The sequence below is a fragment of the Lucilia cuprina genome, chromosome 4 (genome assembly GCF_022045245.1).
Source record: "Lucilia cuprina isolate Lc7/37 chromosome 4, ASM2204524v1, whole genome shotgun sequence".
Lineage (NCBI taxonomy): Eukaryota > Metazoa > Arthropoda > Insecta > Diptera > Calliphoridae > Lucilia > Lucilia cuprina.
Window position 1 is genome coordinate 90,566,602 of NC_060952.1, and position 6,146 is coordinate 90,572,747.

Genomic DNA, 6,146 nt, shown 5'->3' on the forward strand with positions numbered 1-6,146 from the left:
AGATCAGTCTATAGTCTTGACTATAGATCAGTCTATAGTCTTGACTATAGATCAGTCTATAGTCTTGACTATAGATCAGTCTATAGTCTTGACTATAGATCAGACTATTGGCTTTACTATAGCATTAACTATAAATTAGCCTATAGTCTTTACTATAGTCTTGAATATAAATTAGTCTATATTATTGGCTTTACATTAGCCATTTTGAAAGCATTAACACATGTCATACATTTTTTTAAAACAAAAATATTATTAAAGAAAACTTTTAAAATATTTTTAATATTAAGCCTTATAATATGCAATATAACGTAGCTATATAATAACATACTAAAAGCTTTTCTGCAAACAAAACACATGAGTACATTTTCTATACCAAAAGAGAGGCCAATTAAAAATAAAAGTGCTATGAATGATTTAGTTGCATAAATTTTGAAAACTTAAAATGAACAACAACAACTAAAAGTAGACAACACTTTTATAAATAGGCAAATGCATTAAAGATTTAAAATTGTCCAAACTTTAATAAATTCTCCCCCCTTAAAAAAAAGAAACTAAATGTCAAATATAAGTATGATTATATTTAGAAATGCTATGTATGTGTATATAGACAAATTTTTCCCCCAAAAACTATGCTACATTATTTCCACTACTTAACAGTCTATTAGAGTCTATGACATTCAAGCCATTAACAGCTGAAACACAAAAGAATTTCTATTGCTTAAATTCTTTTGTTGTGAACATTTGCCATGAAGTTTGTTTAAAAAAGTTTTCTATAAAAGTTTGTTTTTTTCTTTAAATAAATAGTAATTACTTATGGTTGGCTAAGTTAAATAGTTCAGAGTAGTATAAAAATTTATCAAGCTCCAACCATTAACTGGGTTATACAAACAAAATAAATTTGATAGCTGGTCTACGCATTAAATAACAGCTAAATATATAAAGCTTTTTTACATGGATTACACATTATCAATTAGTGATTTATTTCAAAAGAAACATAGAAAATGGGTCATATTTATCTTAAAAAAATTGTCTACTGTGACAATGATAATAGTGATTTTTATACTTTGGCTGACTTATGGATTTGAATTTTCAACCGAAATATTGTTTTAATGGTCTAACTATGGAATAAAGTCTTGACTTTAGTACAAAATATAGTCAAGACTATAATATGGCAGAGACTGTAGTAAAGACAATAATAGTCTGACTATTAGTATGACTAATATGACCTATAGTCAATACTATAGTCTGACCTATTGTCAGTACTATTTATATTCTGGCCTATGGTGTGGCCTATAGTGATGAAGATGGCTCGACTTATATTTATGACAATAGAATTACATAGATAATACTATTAACAGAACTATACTTAGTGTGGTCTATGTCGTGACTATAGTCTGACTTATAGTCAAGTCTTTAGTCTGGCCTATTCTCAAGATTATAGTCAACTTTATTTACAGACAGGCCTATAGTCAAGACTATAGCTTAAACTATAATCTGGCCTATAGTCAAGACTACAGTCAGGTCCAAATTCAAGACCATAATCCTTCCTATAGTGAAGTTTCCTAAGTTGGTGTGAATCAGACATGAAGAAATACACAAGAACCTGCATCAGGCATGTTCGCTCCTTTTCCAGTGTTTCTGGTGGGAATCGATTAAAACACAAAATGTATAAAATGCGATTCCGATTCAGTAAAATTTAAATTGTTAAGACAAGAGTCGTGACAATAATCTGGCCTATAGTCTGACCTATTGTCATGAGAATGATCATGCTTTTGTTTAAGACAATATAATGGCATAGATAAGACTATAAACAGGTCTATAGTTTGGTCTATGTCTTGACTATAGTCTGACCTATAGTCAATTCTATAGTCTGGCTTATAGTCAAGATTATGGTCAACACTATTCATAACCAGGTCTATAGTCAAGACTTTAGTCAAAACTAATACCTGGCCTCCGGTAGGTTAGTGATTAGTGTTCTAGTCTGGTAGACCGGAGGTGGTGGGTTCGATTCCCACCCGTGGCACTGGTTATGGAGCGCACAACAGGCCCGATAGAGGTCTAGGTGTATTTCTTCGGATTTGATGTGTATACATCCAACATTCAAACTAATTAACTAACATAATCTGGCCTATAGTCAAGACTTTAGTCAAAACTATAATCAGCCCTTAGTTAAGTCTGCTAAAGACAAGATACCTAGGTCTGCATCGGACATGTACTGCCCTCCTTTACGAATGGTTTTAATGGAAATCGACACCAAACACCTAAACGTGTGACATTCAGTTTCAATTTCAATTTTTATAATTACTATGATTTCTCCGAAAATCTTATTTCAACCGAATAACTGCTTCATGTTTTTAATACCTTAAAAAAAGTTAATCAACATTTTTGGTGTGTAATTGAAACACCTACTTTATTATTTCCCTGAAAAGGTCAATTACAATTAATTCTCTGCCCTTTTCTCATCGCTGTTGAGTTGCAAATGTTTACCTAAAAAAATGCCAAATATTTTATCCAGCTTAATTAATAACCCTCCATTGTTTTTGAAGGCATGCATGACAGACACTTTTTTTGGCCTTTTGGTCACTTATATTAAAAAAAAAACTATATAAATTTTCCATTTAAATATTTTCATTATTTTCTCATATATTTCACTTTGCCATTTGTTTAAGGAAATTAAAATGGAACTTGGCCAAAAAAGAAAAGAATCAACATAAATTTAATTTTGTTGGGTGTTTTTTTAAAGCTACACACAAAATTAAAGCATATCGTTAGGCTTAGCAAACAATGTTAAAACATTAGCATACTTTAAGTTGTTTATCAAAAAGGTTTTAATGCAAACAATGTTGGTGTTTTTGAAAAAATTAAAGGAGAAAAAACAAAAACTTAGATAAAAGCAATAAATTTAACGCCTTTTTTAAGCGAAAAAAATCAACCCTTGACATCAAACTTTTGCCAATAAAATTGTTGTGATATTTTATGCTTCAATGAAATTTCGATTTTTTTTTTTATTTTGTTTAAAAAAATTAATTTATAACTTTAAGCTTATCATAAAATTTTTTTTAACAAAACAAATCTTTTCAAAACTAAATTAAGCCACAAAAATGAGATTAAACTTTAATAGTTAAGCAAAAAAAAATTCAGACACATTCACAAACCTTTTGGCAATAACATAGAATAACATTTATATAAATTTTTGATTTATTTTAAGATTTTATATAATTTATTTGGGATTTTTTTTAAATTGTATTGATATTATTGACATTTTATGTCAAACTAAATTATGTAAATGTTCTCTTGTTTTACCCTTTTCTGGTAATTTCATGTAGTAAATTTATACACTTCCTCGAAGAAATTTTCAAAACACACAGTAGTTTCAGCACATAGTACCATATAGTTCACATTATAGCATTAGAGACTCTGGTGGTAAACGAAATCTTCAACCAAATTCAGTTCATTTATTACTCTCTACCAATGGCTTCTCTAAATAGTGGTTAACTTCTGTCAGAACTTCCGGGCTCTAATAAATTTTCAATCCTTTTTAAATGCCTATATATTATTTGTAATTTTTTTTTTGTGTATTTCCTTTTATTTATAAATCTTTGAAAATTCTTTTTGATTAGTTTTAAATAGATTACCATAATTGGCCAAAATAGTTTGGCCAACAGACAATATTACAAAATAAAAAAATTATTTATTTTTATTGTCTCCTGTTGCTGCATTCAAGCATAAACTTTAATCAAAACAAAAATCCAAGTGATTTGTTTAAATTTACTACTAAAAGTTTTGTTCATCTCCCCGAAAAAAAAGATTTCTTAAGGGTTGACTAGTTTTTATAGCAAGTTTTTAAGGAACAACATAACATCCAAAAAACACATACATATGTGCATATATGTAAATTTTTTCTATTTAAATTTTTAAAATTCTTTGAAAATATATATTTTCTTTGTCTTATTATTATGCACTGAATACAAAATTTAAGCTTAATTAATGAGGGCGCATTAAACCGGCTGATTAAGTTTTATACAGTTTAAGAACTACATATTTTTATTTCGTTTTTCATATAATTTGCATTAATAATCGTAAGGTTGCTGGAATTAGAATTTTTTTAAAAAAACCCAAAATGACGTTTTATGGGTGATGAAGTCAAATATAGAATCAAATCTGAAGAATTCGAAATAGTGGTTTATTTCTAAGAACAAATGATTTTTGTTAAATCTTATACATATAAAAGTGAATGTGTGTTTGTATGTATGTAGTATTCATGTTTGTTTGTTTCTGAGAAAAATATACAGTGAAAGTTTAGGAAAAAAGGAGATCGATTTGCTTAAGGAGGCATATCACCTTGCATAGGAATTAAATACTGAAACTATCGGAACTAAAATTACTAATTTTTTTACAAAAAAATTCTGACATCCCTATGAACATTAGAGTAATATATTTGAGAACTGTAAGAGCTAGGAACTTCAAAATCATGGGCTTTTAATTTATATAGATTTAAGAGTTAAAAGCAGACCGGGTGTTGTTTATTCTTTATAAAACAAAAGCGTTCAAAACTTTATAACTATAGGATCATATTCATAGGCCCCTTTATTGCTTACTAAGTACCAGATGGAGGGACATATGTAGAGTAACTTGTGATTATAGTTAAAAATGAAGAAAATATATAAAAAGGGACTTTCAATTAGTTGGTTAGTTAGTTAGTTAGTTTGGAAGGAGGATGTATACACATCAAATCCGAAAAAATACACCTAGGCCTTAATCGGGCCTGTTGTGCGCTCCTCAACCAGTGCCACGGATGGGAATCGAATCCACCACCTCCGGTCTACCAGACTAGAACACTAACCACTAACCTACCGGAGGACACTTCGCTAAATTAAGCCTTTTTTGATAATTGGACTCTTTGAAATCCATGGACTTTATGTTACATTGCTCATATGCATTGTAACACTTTTGAAATTGTTATAGTTAGTTAGTTAGTTAGTTAGTTAGTTAGTTAGTTAGTTAGTTAGTTAGTTAGTTAGTTAGTTAGTTAGTTAGCTAGCTAGTTAGTTAGTGTCTCCGGCTCCCATCTTCCTTCAAAAAAATTCTTTGTAATTATACCCAACACTACTTAAGTGGGAAGGGTATATCGGCTCAGAATCATTTTCTGAGTCGATTTAGCTATGTCCGTCCATCCATCCATCTGTCCTTCCGTCCATGTAAATCTTTTAATCAAACTACAGGTCGCAATTTTGAAGATAATTGGTACATTGTCCATTATCTCAGGGATGAATCCTATAGAAAATGGTAATGATAGGTCCATTATTTTACCTAGCCCCCATACAGCTTTTAAGTTCATAATTATGTTTAATATACTCATATCTCGACAAAAAGCTAGACTTGATGACCCTCGCGAATTTCATAATAATAGGTCCTCATATGACCTGGCTTCTATGAAAAGCCCTCAACAAAATTTCACTTAAATGTTCACAATTTTATTCAGCAATAAACGACTTTAGTACAATTCAACTAAAATACTTTATTATGGAAACTAAATCACATTATACCGGCCTCACCCGACTATAATTTCTTACTTGTTTTACTATTATATTTGCACAGAACTTTTTTTGAATTATATATAATATGCACAAAAAACCCATGGATGCCTAGCAAATAAATTTGTTAGAAAATTTTCAAGAAAGATGCATACATTTTTATTATTTAACAGAGAAACCCCAGAATGACAAAAAAACATTTTATTTAAAGAAAAACCATGGTTGACGTCGAACAAAAGAGTAACGACAAACACCAACATTTATAGAAACTAAAAAATAGATATATCTACATGCATATACAGCAGATAATTTGATTAAGGTAAATATGAGATAATCTTCACAATGATTAATAATAATAAGGCAATATTATAGCGTGTTAAGCATTGGCGAGTTTTTCTTCAAATTTTTTCTAGAATTATCACAAAAATCTAAATCTATTAAGGGGACTTTAAAAGCAATCTATAACCTTTATCAAACATTCTACACAATCTTTGCCCATGACCATATATGAAAACAAGTAGGAAAGTATAGTCGGGCATGGCCGACCATATGATACCCTACACCATGAGTATATTTTTACAATTTTTACTTTTATAAAATTTTTATTTTTTG